The sequence below is a fragment of the Lonchura striata genome, chromosome 1 (genome assembly GCF_046129695.1).
Source record: "Lonchura striata isolate bLonStr1 chromosome 1, bLonStr1.mat, whole genome shotgun sequence".
Lineage (NCBI taxonomy): Eukaryota > Metazoa > Chordata > Aves > Passeriformes > Estrildidae > Lonchura > Lonchura striata.
In genome coordinates, this window is record NC_134603.1 from 64,661,117 (window position 1) to 64,680,968 (window position 19,852).

General features: G+C 40.2%; 1 protein-coding gene across 13 annotated transcripts in view; it reads right to left on the minus strand.

The window, feature by feature from the left end:
• LOC110469722 (poly(rC)-binding protein 3) overlaps positions 1-19,852 on the minus strand; it is a 497,662-nt gene that overhangs the window by 136,801 nt on the left and 341,009 nt on the right. Inside the window, exon 1 of one of the 13 annotated variants that reach the window (XM_021528751.3) lies at positions 1,296-1,413. The exons of 10 other annotated variants lie outside the window; for them this stretch is intronic. The gene's annotated coding sequence lies outside the window, so the exon portion shown is untranslated. Of the gene's footprint in view, positions 1-873; positions 1,008-1,044; positions 1,223-1,295; positions 1,414-19,852 lie in introns of those variants that run through there. 2 more of the 13 variants (XM_021528752.3, XM_021528750.3) reach the window with 2 other exon arrangements.

Genomic DNA, 19,852 nt, shown 5'->3' on the forward strand with positions numbered 1-19,852 from the left:
GAACTCTTGACGGATTTCAGCATGGCCAATTCCTGGACTCAGATTTGAACCATTCTCAGGGATAGTTTATGAACTTTGCACCAGGAATCTTTTTAGGGATAAGCAATGGACAAATGGATACCAGCTGCTCAACTCCATTTTCTACTATTGTTCTACTTCTAGAACCATATACAAAAGAAACAAACAAGACCTACAGCCAGACAGGATGGTGCGCACACGTCTAACAGATATTTATTTTTAACACTTTTTAACTAATTATTTATTTTTAACACTTGAAAGTAGACATGCAAAGGAACTGCCAGTTATGACTGCATTTTGTTGCCTGTAATTTATGCCTGATCTGTTAAAATATGTTTAGGCAATGTGCATTAACTGAATGTTTATTTTTCCAGTAGCCCTAGGAATGTTATCAGAAACAAATACTAGCTTGTACACTAAACATAATCATGTCCACTATCAGGACATTCTAACAGACGCATAAATTACATTAAAACATCATTTTAGGTGCACAGGAACAATTTTTCTTTCATCTTCAAAAATAATAATATGAATAACCATAGTAATGAACTACGAAGCCCAGACTCCTCTATTACTACTGGTAATTTAAAACTACTGTATATTTTTGAACTTTTCTTTAGGAAACACACACTTCCAAGTTCACTTTTCCCTTGCTGCACAACTCGCTAAGCGACGACCCGGTTGTTTACACAGCAACTTAAAAACAACAGCAAGAAAACCCTCCAGAAACAGTACCACGTGAACGAAAGGTGATAACGTCCAATGCCAACACAAATTTCAAAATATGGGACAATATTCCAAATTGGTTGCTTCTGACAGCGATGCTGGCTTACAGCACGTCAGAAACTTACTAACCTCTGCCTTCCTAGTCCCTCCGCAACCCCGGTGATCTTCCTCGGCCTCTCGGCGCGTCACGTTGAAGTTGCAGGAAAGCACGAACCGGGACACACGGACACACACCGAGCGGGCTCCGATGGTGCTACCGCCTTCGAGCGCCGCAGCCCCGGCTCAGGCGGGGTTACTCACCCGGGGGAAGCCCACACGTCCCGACTGACAGTCCCTCGGCGCGGCTCACTCGTGCGCCGGATAAACCAGCCCCATCTCCGCACGGAGCACTCCTCCCGCAACTTGTTGGGCTCGGGCCGTACCGCTGGAGTTTTCCCGTCCCGGCCGGCAGGCTCCCCGCGGGCCGGCCCGCTCGGCCCCCGCCGCCGCCGCACACAAAGAGCCCCGCGCCCGCCCAGCCCAGCCCGCGGCCCCGCGGCGCCGGCACCCACCTGCGGAGCCGCTCCGCTCCCGCCTTCCCGGGCGCTTCCCGCCTTCCCGGGCGCCGCTCCCGCCTTCCCGGGCGCTTCCCGCCTTCCCGGGCGCCTTCCCGCCTTCCCGGGCGCCGCTCCCGCCGCGCCGCCCTGCGCGGACAGATGGCCGGCAGCCCGCGCAGCCCTCCGCTCTGCCGGAGCGAGGCAAAGCCCGTTTGTTTTGTTTTCTTTTCTTTTCTTCCTCTTTCCTCCCTTCTCCCTGTTTTATCCTCTCTTCCTCCCTTGGCTTAGACCCTGGCAGCTCAGCACAAGTATGCTCACAACACCCCCTCCACCAGTCACTTCAATTAGTGCCACACGAGAGGAGCTTCTGCCCAAAATCTGCTTAAGAAAGGGCCAGAGGGCAGGGCAATCGCCTTTGCTCAACAATGACCAGAAGCTGCTATAAATATCCAAACAAAAGCACTGACAAGGCCAGGAATGTCATATCCTAATGTGATAAAAATTGTAAATATCCGATGTATACCAGAAACACAAAGCAAGAAAATTAGGTTGTTTTTTTATAAAAGAGACAAAGATTAAAAGCAGTCACCACCTCCTTACCCTCTCCCCCATATACGTGACCTTGTAGTATGTTATCAAAGTTGTGTATTTTTGGGTGCCAAGCTATTATGTTTTCGAGGTCCAGAGCAGCTCGTTCACAATCCCTTTGTGACAGCTGCTCGCTAATATTTATAAGTACCCGAGTTTGTGCACCTTATATAACCAAGTCGACTGACCAGGGCTGGGCAGAGGTAGACTCCAACCCCACATATCTGGTGCTTCATACAAATAGTACAGGCGGTGGCTTACCTTGTTAATTAAAACATTAACAGAAGTTCCCAATACACCAATAAGTAAAGCAATATATTAATACAGTACAGACAGGGGTGCATTTATATGAAGACTGAAGGATTTAATGTAATTTGATTTAGACACATTTTACACTAGCATTATTCCAGTGCTGTGAGTGAGGAGAAACTACAGCCTGAGGTTTCTAACTATACATTGAATTACAGTTGAAAACTAACAAAAAACAAAAAAACAAACAAACAACAAAACTCACAAAAAGCCAGCACATCCTTGATCAAGCACAACAGCCCCTGGTCCTTGGGCTTGTGCATCAGTTCACAAATGTCCAGTTCACACTGTGTAAGTAGCTGGATGCCACTGGTTCTAGCATGAGGAGGGCAGAGTGAGAGAAGAGAGTGGTTTCAGTCCCACAAGATTGCATGTAAACTCTCCAGTGCCTTCGAAATAGTAATTTCCAGTCTGTTGATGGATGACAGCAGCTAGGTTCATCTGAGGGGAAGCCAATAGCCACTGTCACCTAATTCCCTCCCCAGACATTCAAGAATGTAATCATTACAAAGGGAGGGTGCTCAAGCTCATGTCCAAGTCTTGTGCCTCAATGTTTATGTACAAATCTGTGTAAAAGTAGTTAATCCTTTTGACCAACTGCATGCTCTTTTAGAACTGAGATAAAGGCCATCTGAAATTAACCCTGTATTTCCTCTCTTGGGTTTCCATCAACTCAAAAATCAACTTCTCTTCTACTACAAATACATGCTACTTTTTCCATTTCATTCCCATGTCCTCTTCTGATCACACTTGTTTGTCATGCTGCAGTGAACACTGCTTTCTCAAACTAAACCAATTCACATACAGACTTATTCTCAAAGCACCTTTATCTACAAAGGATGGTCACAGAGTTTTTGTTGCTTTATTAATTCCCTGAATTAATGTGCCCAAAGTAACGAAGAGTGTACTTTTAGAAGATCACTTGATTTAAAAGAGAGAATATTTAAGTGAAGCTCATACAAAACCCTAGTCCAAAAATCTCATATGCAGGCTTGCAAGAACAAAACTGCCCACAAGATTTGCAGACTTCCTAGATTCAGCAGAGAAATATTTTTTTTTATTTCAACAAAGAGTTGTGAGTAACCCCGAGTGCACAGATGCAAAACAACAACATCAACAAGAACACAGACTGAGCATTGTTGGGCTAAAGCTGCCAGCCCATGGGCTGACAAAGCCCTCCCTGATGATGGGGGACAGGGAAGCAGAGGTCCTCACTCTGGCACAGGCATGCTGTAGGTCTGTGCAGCCCAGCACAGCGGCCAGGGTAATGGAAGTACATCCAGCTGAATTTCCAAGGTGTTCTGTGTAATATGGCTAATTAACCCTGCCAGTTCCACTGGCTGGTCTTTACACAGGCTCCTGCCTCTATTTCAGTCAGGGCCAACTGAGTGAGTTGGCCACAGGAGCAGTAGAATTATATGTTGCATTGCAAAAGAGTGGACAGGAGTTTTGCTGAAGGAATAAAAAACCCCCGACATAATCCTTAACAACAAAAACCCCTCCAGGTAAGCAGGAAAAAGATTTTTAGAATAATAAGCTTACTTGGCAAAAACATGAGCAATGACTTAAATAACTGCATAGTTGTGACTGAATAAGAAGACAGCAAAAATAAATCACTAATGGAGTGAAATGCAAGGCTGTGTGCATGGTATAAAAATTTAGCCAGTCAGGCAGATGAACAAATTGGTGGAACTGAGTTACTGATGTTAGAAGTGACAGAAGAATATCCTTGTCTCTGAATTCTGGGCAAGTTTTGTATCTTTAGTTTTTGTAGGTGTCATTCCCAAGTTCAAAGAGGAGAAATAAAAAGGGTTATAAAAATAAAAAATTCAGAAAAATTTTTCCTTTCACCAAAAGACTCTGTATTGATCTGTCTTGATCTGCTCCCCTTCATTTTACATGCTGCTTTCTTACACCAGATTTTCCAGCCTATGGATAGAAATGGTGGAGGAATCTTGCAATCTCCCTTAAGGACCGAATGAAAATGTAACATAAGAAAAACTGCATGTATGGATATATGCCTCACAAAGGGGTATTCAGAAGGGCTGTCTTTGCAAGTGTGAAAGTATTCCAAATGCCATTTGCTTTTCAAAACAAAATGCTCCATTTGATGATAAATCTAAGAGACAGATGACAGAAATCTCCCTGACTGAGCAATGTCCCAAAACTAAAATGTACAAAGACACTATTTAGTTTATGAACAATCTAATGAATGTTTGCTATTTTAAACTGTTGTAAAATATTCTACTGACAAAGCACTCATTTTATAGAGGATTATGCATTACCTGGAAGTGCTTTAAGTTAACTCGTTATAAAAATAGAAACCTGGATCAGATATATTGGGTCCTTGCATTTGACATAATTTTCTGGAGAAGGAAACCTGTGTACAGAAAGCTATCCCCAAGCACTGGTTGAAGTTTTCCCTTAAATACTGTTTTATTTGATAAGTGAAAACTGACAACACCAGCAAATCATCTAGTATTAGTGTTCTTTTCTTTTACATGTTCCTGCCCTTGGACAAAAAATAATAATGGGTTATGCTATTCCTTTGCCTGAATAAAATGTTGCAGTTCCGGAGATAAAGACGTATTGAGCTGAGCAATTAAATAGCTAAATAAATGAATCAGCAGAGCAGAAGTGACAGATTTAATTACTGCTTAGAGCTAAGAAGGGGAACTAATTATGGGGTTCATGAACCTCATGCCATTCTTTTCCTTAAGCATGTGCTTCTATTCTTTTGGATCAAATTCTGCAAATGCGGTAGCACCATGCACTAGATTTAAAAAAAAAAAAAAAAAAAGAGAAAGAAAGGCACAAAAAGCTGTCCAAAATTTGGAAATAAAGTCTAATCTTTGAAGAAAGAATAGTCAATACTCTGTTCTAAAAGCCTATGTTCATTTGACTCCATACTATAAGTTACAAGAGCTTGCTTTCAAATAGATAAACACTAAAAATTTGCTTCTCCAAAAAATGAAAGCACAATCAAGTTCACTAGATATGAATAAACCAAAGATTGCAACAGAAAGCTGCAGCAAGTGAACCATAAAGCATGTAGCTCTATTGAGTGGTTAGGAGCCCTGTGCATCAGAAAGTATCTGTCGCTAGGAAGCCTGAGAAAGCTTTTGGTCCTACTACCTGTCTCCTGATTTGGTCAGCCCACCACACCAAGCATATATCTCAGAAAGATGCTTTTGTGGCCACCAACTACATAAAACATTAGCAGTGGAGAAAACCTGCTCCTTGGTTTCTGCCTTTTGTCTCATTTCTCTAGGTTGCATTTTACCATTCTAATTTTATTCTTGTTTGATAAAACTATCAATGCCACTTATGTGAGCTTCACATTAAACTCATGATCCTAGTGGTATACTCCCCTAAATATAGAATTATTTTCTTTATTAATGGGAGGGAGAAAGGGGATAAAAGCCCACATATACAGCATTTGAATCACATCATTCAATTAATTGAATAATTCTGGTTTGCATCTATCTTGTACAGATAAAGAGAGACAGGTATCATTTCAGGGGAAAAAAGTGTCAAGTTGGGTTTTTAAAAATTAATTAGGGAAGGGAAGAGAGGTCTTTCATTCATAGCCAGTTGTTTTCTAAAATTATATTCTCATTATGATGTCTGTTTTAGCACAATTTTAAAAATCTAAACATTTGCCTCTTTTCCTACGAGTACTACAAAGAGAAAAATATCTCTGGACAGTTGACCTCATACACCATTGTGAAAAGAAAATCAGGCCTTTCACTCCACTGACTTCGAAAATTTTAAAATGCAGTATATGACGCAAACAATAAAACATCTTATGGCAAGGGAAGATCTAAATCTACCCCAGCAATAATTGTGATCTCCTTCCACACCATGAGTAATTTTCTCAGAATGAAAATAATTTTGTCCAAACCCAGAACAGTAGACTGATCCCTCGGAAGGCTCACTGAACAATCACAAATGCCATCATCATCCAAGATTACAACATCAGCTCTGCTTCGCTGAAATTCTGTCCTCTGAAGGCAGCCAAAACCAAGGTCTATTGTCTCAATAAAGTCCAAATGAACTCTATCTTCAAAATCAGTGTCTGGGTTTGTGTATCAAGGGCGACTGTATCTGCAGGAACCCAGGGGCACTGTACATACAAGATAAGATAAAACCAGATTTTTTTTTTTTTTTAATGGAATTATGGTATAGGTCTATACAAGTGATATTCTTTGCCTGGAGTTGTCGTGCAGTTAGATCAGAATAAAATGCATTTTGTACCTAGACATACAGCAAAGCTGAGAGGAGCTGAACTTCCAAAAGAACACCATCTGAAACACTGGGTACAAGTTGCATTAACACTTGTACCATATGAATTTTACAGCATCAGATATCTATATTATTAAAGTGTGAGGTGTGTAGAATGTCACTAAGGTATCAGTGATCATGAACCTTGCAGAACACACACACACACACACACACACACACACACACACACACCTGATATCTCATAATAGAGGTATGATGATTGTATAAATAACCTCAGTAGAGCATGACGAGAATTAAAGGATGTTATGGGCAGGGCAGCTTGTCAGCAGATCTCCAAAGGACAATAGGAGAATGTGCACTCTTGGTGCACAACACTTCTAATCTCAGGAGGCAAAATCATCAGTATTTCACTAACAGTTCCCTGCCAGGCTCACATGGAAATAACCTTTTAAGTGTCAGAGGTGTCCCTCTCCAGAAAGGATACAATCAGTATTTGCCTGTGCATCCAGAAGCAGAGTCCCAAAGGAATACAGGGCATATAGGAATGGAAGCCACGCAGAAGTGAGCTCACCACCTGGGAAGAAAACTGACTATGAATCCACCATCATCTGCTCTCACTGCAAGGCAGTGCAAAAGAAATCCCTCATGGGGTACTTGGAAGTGGAGTAATGGTTAAGCTTAGACTGGAATCAAATTTGTAGTTGCTTTATTTATACCCTTTTTCTCTCAATCTTGCACTTGGATGTCTGCCCTTAGGTCTTGCTTAACATAATTTTGCAGTGTCTCACCACCCAGCCAGCCTGGCGAAGTGGAGAGACAAGATGAAACAGAGTGAAACCAGTAGATTATCAGTAGAAAACAAAGAAGGGTGCACAGAGTATCTTGAGACATGAATTTCTCTTCCAGCAGGGTCATAGAAGACCATAGCTGGCAAGTATTCCTTCCTATTTTTAAAGGGTCACTGGCTTGGGATGACTTTACTAGAAGGGAAAGGATTATCTCTAACAGCCATGAACTAATTTTTCTCCTGCATGCTGGCAAAGCAACACTCCACAGTTCTGGGTGAGCCCTGGGTTTTCAAACAGCCTCTCACTCTGTGTTTGGTTATTGCAGGAAAGGTAGCAGGTCATTTTTCACACGCATGGGAGTGTGCCATTTCATCAAATCTGCCCTTGGGAAGTTTGCTTGTGCTGATTTGCAAAAAAAAGTGACTAAGTATACCAGCAGGTGTACGAGAAGTTGTTAGTTGTCCAATACAAAGAAGAAATTACTGGTTTTTTATACTGTTTTTTTATAAAGTCCAAATAAAATTTATACAGTACTAATCTCAGACCTAAAAATATTTTAAAATCACCTACCATTTTCTTCTTTAAAATCTCAAAGAAGTACTCTTTTGGAGTGTCTTCATAATAGTTCATTGGAACAGCAAGTATCCAGTCTTCACTGGGGACTAATATAAAAACCAATCAAGCTCCTTGACAGTAATGACAACTGAAATAATGGGAGCCACTGTCCAACTAAAAAGCTAAAGTAAGCCTCCAGCCACAGTGCTCAAAGGGTTTTCACAAAGAAGGGCAAGGATCTGTGCATACAAATGTCAGAGCTTGCTGACTGTTGGAATAAGTTGCATCTGGGAAAATAACTGCAAATAACCAGAATTATGCCAGAAATAGGAAGAACCAGAAAGCCTGTGAACTGGCTAAAGTGCAGTCCCAGACTGAGCCTGAGCAAAACTCACAGAAAGTTTCTCTTCTTTCCTAGGGCATACTATACCAAAGAGGAAGAAGCCATAAGGAGAATGAAATAAGGACTGAGAAACTGATCCTCATGAGCCTCATAATACAATCATTGACTTAATAGAGATGAAAAAAAGGGGGTTTATAATATGTGGCAGTATGTTCACTGTGACACTTATGAACAATTATAAAAAGTAACTAATTAATTAAATTAAAAGCTATCTTGATTTCTGAAACAAGAGGAGCAGTTTCATTCAAAATTTCTGCCACTATGACAAACACTAGCTGCACCATGAGGGAATAGCACAAATCCAGAATGGACCAAGAGAACAATTCAAAAATTTAAAGGATGGTTCACTTCCATCTCTTGAGGTCTGAGGGCCAGTTTGAAGGAACAAAGCTTCAGGGCACAAAAATCAGTCAGACAGTTGTGGAAGAGACTTGGAAAGTTCCATGTACAATTTCTACTTTAGCTACCAAATTGGTAATGCCTGGAAATTCCATTGGTAGAAGGTATGGAAATTACCAAAATCTTCCAAACACAGGGAAGTTCAAAAGTCAAACCTGAACCTTTGTGATTCAAATCTCAAAAGCAGACAATGATGGCGGACCATCCATCCATCCATTCATCTTGAATGAAAATTGATTTTAATATTACACTGCTGAATTCACAAAGAACTTTGAGTAGAAAAAGAATAAACTGAGATAGTCAGAGATGGAGAATCAAACACTGATAAAGTCATCTGCATTTTGGAATGAGTAGCATGCTACACACTACATTGAGACCAAGGTCGCTCCCTGAATTTCTAAATATAAGCAATGCCATGATTATTCCTCATTTAAAATATTCCTCACTATAAACATTCGAGATGCCTTTTATTCTAGAGCCAGCACAAGACTTTTCAACAGCTCAGACAAAACTGACAGTCAATCCTCCTAAAATAACAGATGGGACAGGGCCACCCCTGCCTGCCACAGAGAAGTGAGGAATTGCAATGGAGAGATCTAGAGGATTCATGCTGTTAATCTGGCTGCCTCCAGGGATTGATAGCAGTCAGCTATCACAGCTGCTGGCACTGGGCATTCTACCAGTAGTTTCCACTCCTACTTTAGGGGCAGCAGTTCTTTCGGACAACCTGTTTTTCCCTGTCCTAATATGGACAAAATTAGGGTAGACAGATGTTAAGGAATGTGTGCTTTGTCTTTCCAGGAGCCTGCCACTTTAGACAATTTCTGCTTTGCTTGTGCTCACAGCCAGTCCAGTTTGCTGCTGAAAGCTGAAAACTCCATGCTTCTTCTGCATTCTCAGAAGATTCAGCAAAACTTATGTTCACTGGTTTTATAATGCTTCTGAGAGCCAGGGGCTTTGACCCTCATATGAAATCCACCTTGTGTCAGTCTTAATCCCATCTCAAGAGTCATCAGGATAAAATTATGCTCAAAAAGGCAAATAGTTAATCTCTGATGAGTAAGAATTTTAACATGCTGTCCATATTGTGCTCTTCAAGTTCGTTATAAAAGTGAAATTGCAGTGAAATTCTTGATGTAAAAAGCTACTGTGAGATATTTCAATATGCTGGGGCAACCTAAGAATTATCAGTGTGTCAGGGTAGAGCATGACTAGTTTGATCAGGAAACTATTGTAGAGAGCTGTAGCGTAAATTATAGATGTAAAATCAGAAGCAGCTTTGAAATGTGTATTGGCAGTTGTTCCTTTTACAGGAACATTGGACCATGTGTTGCATCAATATTGGTGATAACACTCAAATTTCAGTAAATATTAGTGTTTAAAGCTGAAGTTATTAAATCCTTATGGAGGTATATTTGCTGGAGCTTTTCTGAAAGATTATGCTGTTGTTGCCCAGTAGAGTGGCAACAACAGAAAAAAAGAACAATAATTTTATTCAACATAAAATCATATGTTGCTACACCATAATGATTTTTTAATATCAAAACAAATATTCTAATTCTATTTTATTTTTTTAATATATTAAACTTTTCTAAGGAACAAATAATTCAGTGATGCCCAACAAATTGAGACCCATTCTATACCTGCATATTTCCACTATGCCCTCTTGAGATTCACTTTGTTTTTCAGTGCTTAGCTCCAAGAACATAAAATAATAGTCTTGTCCTACCTCACAGAGCTACTATTAGCATAGCCCATTTATATTCTATAGCATTACAGCATTATGGGAGAAAAATGGTTTCTATACGTACCATTTTATGCGCACATTTTCCACTGAACTTTTTTTAAAAAATCACAAAACCTAAATTTGTCTCTTGAACACTTTTTTTTTTAATTTTCTTTTCTAACTTCCATCACCTTGTTTTGCTGTGTACTGTGTTGTGTCTCCTGGTATAATCTTCTTGTTTCAGTCACGTTTCTGTGTTATCTAACTGTGATGAGGTTTCTTTCAATGCTTCTTTTCTCTACTGTTGCAGTCTTATTTCTCATATATTGCCAGCCTGTCTAGATTGAGAATAGTTAAACATTCTCAAACTTACTTGGGTCTTTGTATCTCTTTTCTTCTTACTCGGAGCCTTTTCTGCCCATTAACCACCCTGCTTTGTCTCCTGAAGGAATTGTCTCCCTTTATAGGGGCAAAGGAGAGCACTACACTCGCAAGCATTCATGGATGAGGAGACAGGGAAATCAGAAAGAGTGACTGATCAGAGAGCTTTTATTCAGGATTCATGAAGGCCTTTAGCAATGTGCAAAACACCTCAGAGATAACGAGTGCTTCAGGGTATGGATTCTATCTGCCCAGAATAAAGGTTTCTCCAAATGCTCAGTGCAAAAAAGTTGCTAACCTTGCAGAGGCCTTCAAATTGCTACAGCCCAGGAGGCTTTACAGGTTAAATTTTACATCTTGAACTCAACTGGGAAACAAACTCAAAGCTGTTGCATGCAACACATGGTTTATGGGGTGATGTCAGCCCAGGTGCTGATGGCACACAGCTGCTTATTCCCTTGTCCTGTGCTGTGGGTTCTCAAGAAGTGTAAGACAAAACCAACCAGTGCTGTCATTTACCTTGATGTCAGTCATTTGGAAGACCTAGATCTGTCCTCAAAGATATAAATTAAAAGTCTCATTGTTAAGCCTAGTTATAAAAATGCTTACAACTGCAGATGCAACTTGGCATTTCAAATAAGAACTCGGAATCCAGCAGAACTTGTAGAGTAAAAATGGATATGTTATTTATACGTAGAATGATACTAGTTTTTGTATTACTTCCCTTTAAGGGGTGGTCAGGGCATTTCTAAGGTTTGATAATTGCTCAGTTCCAAAAGGTAAGGTATCTTCTCCCTGCAAATCTGGAGAAATGTTAAAGTTGTCAATACATTGCTGGAAGGCTTTACCTTAGAGGTAAGCCTCTAAACAGATCCAGCATTTTTGTGCAGAGCAGCTGCCTCTGGGAGAAATCAGCAACTCTCCTGGAGTGGCTCATGAGGAAAAGCTCACAGGACCCAGTCCTACAAAGGCACTGACATAATCTGGTACCATCACTGGCTTCTTCTGCAAGTGTGCAGTGCTGGGCCATTGCCAGAATATAGCCAGGAATCACATCTGTACACATCTGTTTGCAGGAGACAGATCCCACTGTTTGGAACCTGCTGATGAAACCTCACAGATGCTCAAGGATGAAATTTGCCTCTATTTAGGGGGTTCTGCTCACTATTCAAATCCCATAAAAGCAGGTGGAAACTTTACTGTTTCAGTCTTCCTCACTTCTGAGGCAGAACATGCATACACACATATGCATATATCCATTTAGACACTTTTACCTAAATGTGGGTACAAGTTTCAGAAAGCACAATTTCATAGTTTCAGAATATTTCTAGGACTCATCTCACTGAGTTGTAGAGCAAGCTGCACTGAAATTGTTGGCATTTGAGAAGGGATTATTTTGGTATGATCACTTTTTTATTTATTCGTGTAAGTTTTCCCAACTTGTTCTTTCTTCATTCTGCTCCTTTTTCTATTCATTTTTGCAAATGTTTTATCTTTTTCTTTTTTTTCCCATGGCTTGAATTTTATGAGCATTCCCTGTACGTTTCAGGGCCTTTTCCGATGAGGCACTAAAGAGAGAGAAAACAATTCAGAAAAAGAGCAGTAAAATAAATTAAGAACTCTAATGACATAAAATCATAGAATGGGTTGAAAGAGCCTTGAAGACCATCTGATTCCAAAACTCCTGCTGTGGGTTGGGCCACCTTTCAGTAAACTGGGTTCTTCAGAGCTTGATCCAACTTGTTTTTAAACATGTCCATGGATGGAGCATCCACAACTTCTCTGGGCAACCTGCTCTAGTGCCTCACCACTACTACCACACACCACCCTGACAGTAGAGAATTTTTTCCTTATAGCTAATCTAAATCTACCCTCTTTCAGTTAATGTCAGGTCATTTTGGAGGTAAAGGCAGGAAATGTGAAAAGAGAAACGCCCAGAGTTCTGATTTTTTCTACGCTGTTTCAATACACAGCACAGTAATTGTGATTATTAGAAATTCTTCTGAAAGTGGAAGTTTCCCAATCAGAAAACTCTGGAAAGTTAAATTTAGTAAGTCCAGCCAAAAACTTACTTTGAAGAGCATGTTTCCAAAGGCATAAAACTAATAATAAAATATTTTTAAGCACTTCCAAAACAGAAAGTCTGCCAGAATATCTGTAGGGCTGATAAGCAACTTGGATATGAAAGGGGAACCCAAATGAGATCAGACTCTACCTCAGAAAAGTGAAAAGAATTTATATAGGTGTAAAGAATACTATGGAATAGACTTTGGAGATTCCCAGGCTGAAACTTTCTTTACAGGGCACAACCGCCTTACTGGTTAGACAATAGAAAACACAGAGCAGAAAATTAAATTCACAATTCAAAGAGATTTCTAGTGTAGGGAAAGGTACTGTCCAGCATAGTCCTCAGTAATTTGGTTAAAGCTGAATAGTGAGGTGAGATTAAATCATACTAGATTACTCCATGTAGTAAAAGCCAGAGATGTCTGAAAAATTGCAAAATGATCTCAATTCTTTGTGATTGATGATAAAAGTGTGGACCAAGAATAATGCTGGTAAATGTTCAATCTGGAACTGAAAAAAAAAAAACGAGTCCTAATTATACATTGCGGGAATGCTGGGCTCCAGGATGGTTTGGATGGATGCAGACGAGAGATCTCTGAATGCTGCTCTTAGAATATCAGGTTTATTAGGGATGGTGAAAGGTCTTGCTTGGAGCTGCCAGACGCAGCACATGGCAAGGCTGAGGGAGTGGGGGAAGGGAGAGGCAAGGGGTAGAGGGAGACAAGAGGATGCTCTAGGAGAGGGTGGAAGTTCCAAGAGAGGGGAAGATCCAAGAAGGCGTCTGGCCCCTTGGAGACCCCTTATCAGGGGGCTTCAAGGTGGGCTGAAGCAAGACTTGGGCCAATGGGGTCACAGACACCTGATGTTTCAGGGGAGGGTTACAGGTGTGGGATGAACTGTACATTTTGGGAGATGAGATGGAACAGTCCATTTGACTTTTGGACCTATCTGTAGGTAAGGGCATTGTCCAGCCAGTAGGGGGGATTGTTTTCATCCTGGCTGTACTATTGTGAATCTTTTGCCAGCCCCAAGGGACTCACCTGAAGTAAAAATACCTAAACAAGGCTCTATGGATAAGTAAGATAATGAATGGTAAGGGATGGCATCTGTGTGAGGAATGATAAGTAGATTGGGATAAATGACATTTTTTCTTCTGTTATTAAAAACCCACAATCGATCCTGGTTTACATGATCACTCCTACAATATTTCCTAGCAGTAATGGCATACATTTCTGTAATTTCAATACACATACATTTCTGTAATTTCAATTTCCTACAATATTTCTTAGCAGTAATGACATACATTTCTGTATTTTCACCGTCCTTTTTCTTCAAAATATGAAGTATCCCAGGAATATTGTTTTAATCATTAAAGCAGCCATTTAAGTAACCAAATTCTGTTGGAATTAGCAGGTTGGAAGATGTCTTTGGAGCTCATCTGGACCTACCCAAACATGATTAGCTTTGAAGTTACATCTGAGTTCAAAGGTTGCTCAGGAGCTTGCACAGAGAGAGAGCTTCAGCTGATCTCCAAGAATGGAAATGCCAGAGTGTCTTCATACTTGTGCTAGTATTTCATACACATATATATACACATATACACACACAAGAAAGGAAAGATTTTTCTGATACTTAGATAAAATTTCCTATGTTGTGACTTGAGGCTGCTGCCTTTAGTTCTATGTGTTGCACTATCTATGTGTTGCACTATCTTATCTGTGTGTTGCCAACAGGCAGGTGAAAACAATTAGGCTCCCTCCTTATTCTCACCTTCAGACAGAAGAACACTTTTCCTGTCAGCTTCTCCATGTATGTAATGTGCTCTGGCCACCTGGTGCTCCAAGGGACTCGTTCCACTACGTCAATGTCCATCTTGTACAGGGGAATCCAAAACAGAACACAGTCCTCCAAGTAGTCTTACTAGTGCCAAACAGAGAGCAAAGAATCACTTTCCTCAGCTTGCTGGCTATTCTCTTGCTAGTAGAGCTTTGGATGGTGTTGACCTTCAGGATGCACTGCTGACTCACACTGGATTTTCTTTGTCTACTGGGACACACAGGACTTTTTATGCACTGCTGCTCTGGAGCCAGTTGGTGTCTGGCCTGTCGTGCTGCATGATCAGGAATTTGGATTGGCCTGTGTTGAACTTAAAAAAGTTTCTGCTAGATTTATAGTCCAGCTTGTTGAGAATGCTCTGAATGATAGCCCTGCACATTAATTGGCTCATTAATTGGTCCCCTAGTCAGGTGTCATCTGTGAGCTTGCTGAGGGCTTTATTTCATCCCACTGGATACATCTGCAGTGAAGGCATGAATGAATGAATATCCACACTAGTGATGGTTTCTGAAAGATGTTACTAGAAATCACTCATCAGTTGGACTTTTTAAAGTTGATCACAACTCTTGGAGTCTCATGATATGGCCAATGGTTCACCTTGTAGTCCACTGCTTAAGTCAATGCCTCACCAACTTGGCTGTAGGAATACCATGTAACAAGGCCTTGCAGAAGCCAAGATAAATAACCTCTTCTTTCATCCATCAAGCCAGCCATCTTCTCAGAGCAAGCACTCAGACTATTCAGCCACAGTTTGTGATTAGTGAATCCATGCTGTTCCAAATCACCTTTTTGTCCTCCATGTGATTGCACATGGTTTTCACAAGGGTTTCCTCCAAAATCCTTGTGGAAACTGAAGGGAGCTCTATCAGCAAATTGTTCCCCAGATCTGTGTCCATGCCCATACCCATGTAACTCTTGCCAGCCTTCAGGGTCTTCTGATTCCTAGGGACCTTTTGAAGAAGATACAAAGCAGTCCTTGCAATGACCTCAGCTCCTTTTTTTCACATCACTGGATACACTCTCTCATGTCCCAATGGACTTGCATATGTCTAGTTTGCTCACTTGGTCACTAATGCGATATTACCAGATTCTGCCCGGGAGGTACAGGGACAGAAGTGGCCATGAAAGACCAAGGAGAAGATGCTGAGTTGCTCTGCCTTTTATGTTTGCTTCAACTCTGCTTCCTTGCTTCATAGCCCCTCATCTTCCTTAGACCTCCTTTTGATTCTACTTCTAGAAATTCTTCTTGTTGCCATTTCCATTCCTCGCCAATTTCAAATACAGCTGAGTTCTGACTTTCGTAATTCCCTGCCTACAGGACTGACAACACTCTGCTCCTGAGTAGCTCTCTTTGGCCTCCTCTGCCTTTTGGACTGGAGAGAAGATGGAGCTCCCTGCCTGTCTGTTGTGCCTGTGTGACTGCATGGGCTATGGACTGGGCTGAGCCCAGGTCTAGGGAGGTTGTCCTCAGAGAGCAGCATTCTCTCAGGATTTCCTTCCCCTTCCCCTTCCCCTTCCCCTTCCCCTTCCCCTTCCCCTTCCCCTTCCCCTTCCCCTTCCCCTTCCCCTTCCCCTTCCCCTTCTATACAGTCTCCCATGGGAACCTGCTGAACAGTTCCCAGAATGAGCTGTTTAACCTTCTGTTTTCATTTGCCGTTATCATTCTGAAAACTTTGAGTTTTTGCTCAACGTACTTGTTAATTTTAGACAAAAGATTCTCAGAAAAAACGAAGTGCAAAAAGAATTTAAACGAAACTTTTTTCTCTATCAAAGTCAATTTAGATGCAAGTGAACTTTTACAAGGAGCCATAGTCACTTAATTGTATTCATTCACTAAGGTGAAATGAAAAGTAATGGAGTAGAGATGCTCAAGGCTTATTGACTATAAATAATTTAGATTATTTATAATTTCAAATACTAATTGGTAAATAATGATCCATAACTAAGTCTGACAATATGGCTGGAAAATGAAACAAGAGAGATTTCAAAGAACCCCTCCCAGCTCAGCATCCCATGAATTTTGCTTGCTGCCTATCAACATCTGTTTCACTTTTCAGCAACCTTGTCTTGCCTGCTTTGCAACTCACAGCAGTGCCTAATTTAAACATTCTGTAATTGTGGTTTTTAGTCCTAAATGGGGTTGTGAGATGTGCAATTACTGCTTCTTTCATTTTATTTACGAAAGACAAGCAAGAGGGAGAATACTGTTTTTTTGCTTCCACCTGTTATACTATGAAAAGCTAAATGAGTGTTTGACAGGTAAAAATATAAACTATGAACCCTCAGATTAAAATACTATTAGAATTAAATTCATATGTGTTTGTGAGTCTAGGCAAGTTCCAGAAAGTGACAGCATGTTACTTTTCCTTCTCCATGTATAGTATGCTCAAAAAGCTTCTCTTAAAATGCCCTGTAATTAACCTAGGATACAAGAGAGAAAACGGTGAGCAGAACAACAAAGACAATTTGTCATCAGGATTTTCATTAAACCCCTCAGTATTATAGGAATTAATTTCAGTAGTGCTTTTCCCTGATTACTGCCTGTCGGTTAGGATACAGGCATCCAACAGGATATTTGAATGGAGAGCTTTTGCTCCCATCCTGCCTCAGCATTATGAAGGTAAGTGGTTTATCTACATTGACTGTGATTCATCATCTATATTTTAATATTGCAAAAAGTGAGGATAGCTCTAATTTTAACTTCCCCTAGCACTTCTTTTTTCCAGAAAATGTTGCATTGAAAATAGCTCACATTGCCATCCCCATCTTGGGCAGGGAGAAAGATCAATGGACTTTTGAATCACAATAGTCATCAATTTGTTACTTTAGTTTCCCAGACATTATAGTTCACTACATATTGTTATTTCACACAGGCACACAAACCTTATTGGGAGGGAGGGAACCAGCTCTCATTTCAGATTCTGAATTGTGCTACAACCTGTACAGCATCTAGGCAGTGTTGTTATCTAGCCTTCACATTTTTAGTTTTTCAAAATTCTCCCCTTGTAAAGCAGACTACTTTGAAATCTGCAACACATTTTAAAGTAATTATTAAACACTAATCTACTAACATACTGAAGTGGCACTTGAGAATTTGGCAGTATCACTTTAAATAATCTCTTAGCCTACTGATGACTCTCTCAGTATCCTGTGTTTTCACACATAGCTGATGAATAAAATTATTTTAACTAATCTGTGCCTATACTTTTCACATGAAAAGCATGAAAAGCAAACAGTGCAACATGTATGCCTTAAAGCAAGGAAACCTGTAGGAAACATAGTCAAAATTTCAGTTTCTATAACATTTTCTTCTTCAAGTTATATAAAAGTATTTTTAGAAACAATCTCACCTTAAATCTGAGAGTACCATTAAGGACTGTATTACAGAAATTACTTTTGGTAATTTTGGCCAAAGCAACGCAGTTGAATGTCACAAATGGGTGCAGGGGGAGGGTAGCAGATAGAGAAATCAAATTCACCACTACAACATAAATGAGATATGAAACATTACTGAGGAGCAACAAGCTGCAATAGTGTACAGTGTCTTATAAAGCCACATTAAATGAACACAAGTAAATGGATGTTGCCTTAAGTTCTTTTTGCTCATTGGCAGGAATTTATTATTTTTTTCTCTGCAAAAAAATTGACTGATAGTATCTGTCCTGCGCCCGACTGCTTATAAGGTGAGTAGAAAAAGTATCCTTTATGGCTAAAAAATTATTACAGGATCTAGATCTGCACAGCTGCTTGAGCTGTAATGTGACTATACCCAAAGGACTAAGGTATCAATTCTCCCTCTTTGAGTGGGAAAAGGGCTGTGAGAGTGTGTGTGTGTGTGTGTGTGTGTGTGTGTGTGTGTGTGTATGTGTATGTGTATATGTGTGTTTCTGTGTGTGTGTGCACTGATCTTTAAGTAGTATTTAAAAAAAAAAGCAGCTTTCTCAAGCATTCTTATTTAAATGTTGGGTACATTCAATGACTTTCCATCTATTCCCAACTTCCTAAGAGCTGTCCCTATATTCTACAGAGGTTGGGTTCAAACCTGCTTTGCTTGTCTCTTCTGTCATAATCACATTATGAGATGACACATACATTCATCTGGTCATAAGGGAACGCTTAGAGAATTCAGGTTAAGAAGATGACTCAGTTGCCTTATTTAGATTAAAAATTGTTCTGAGTATCTGACACATTAGGCCTTACATTAAATCACAAAATGTGCCATCTCTCTTTCTTCTCCGTTCTTCTTTTTCCATTAACAGTTTTCTGGTCTTTCTATCATTGCATGTTTCCCTTGCCCCAGTCTGTTGATCTCTTTTCTCCTCTTTGCTACTCATATAGTTGCCCTCTCTCCTGTTCACCTTCTCTCTTCACATAGTAGAAGTAGAATAGTCTCTGCTATTCTGCTTCTACATGGAACTACCAGTCATTCCCTGCTTCTCCTTTTAATCTCATCCAGACTCCTGTTTCTGCTGTTTCTTTTGATGGAACAAGGATGAAAAACATCAGCTTTTATATTCTCCAGTATTTAATGCAGGGAAAAATCATTGCCATGCAAGAATCACACATGGTGGGATTCTTAGGGTGTCCTGTGTAGGGCCAGGAGTGGGACTTGATCTTGATGGGTACCATTCAACCCAGTATATTCTATTATTTTATAATTAAATATGCTCTAAACACCATCTACAGTAATGTTTGTTCAGCAGGTGCCCTAGAAGCAAAGGGCCACCATTCTTTTGATTGTCCTGTAACCTACAGAACTATTCTAGCCAAGAACACATCCTGTGACATACACAACTGCAGGTCCATGGTAAGCAGTGGGTCGTGCTCATCCATAAAACTCTTCTAGACTGCTGGATGCGTATGTCGGGTCAAACTTGACAAAAAGTGTTTTTCCCCTCCTCTGCCAGTTCTAGATTTGCTTTTAAATTATTGAAGCTACTCATCAGAGCTAGTTCTACTGGGCAAAGCCTGGGGCTTCAAAATACAATTATATCGCAGGCATAAAAACTTCTCTTTTCTGACACAATGGAGCCATAGAGTGAGATCTGATATAAAAAGCAGAAAATCTAGAGACAGAACATTAGATTTTTCTTTTTGATTATTCTTAGATGTAAAACCCATTAAATAGATTAGTATGTAGGCAACCTCAAATTTAACTAGAATTATGGCAATTGCATCCACTCCACATGGAAACGTATAAAGTTCTTATGGTAGGTATTTTAGTGGATTCTTTTTTTCAGCAAGTAATTATAACTCCCAAATATCAGTTATAACC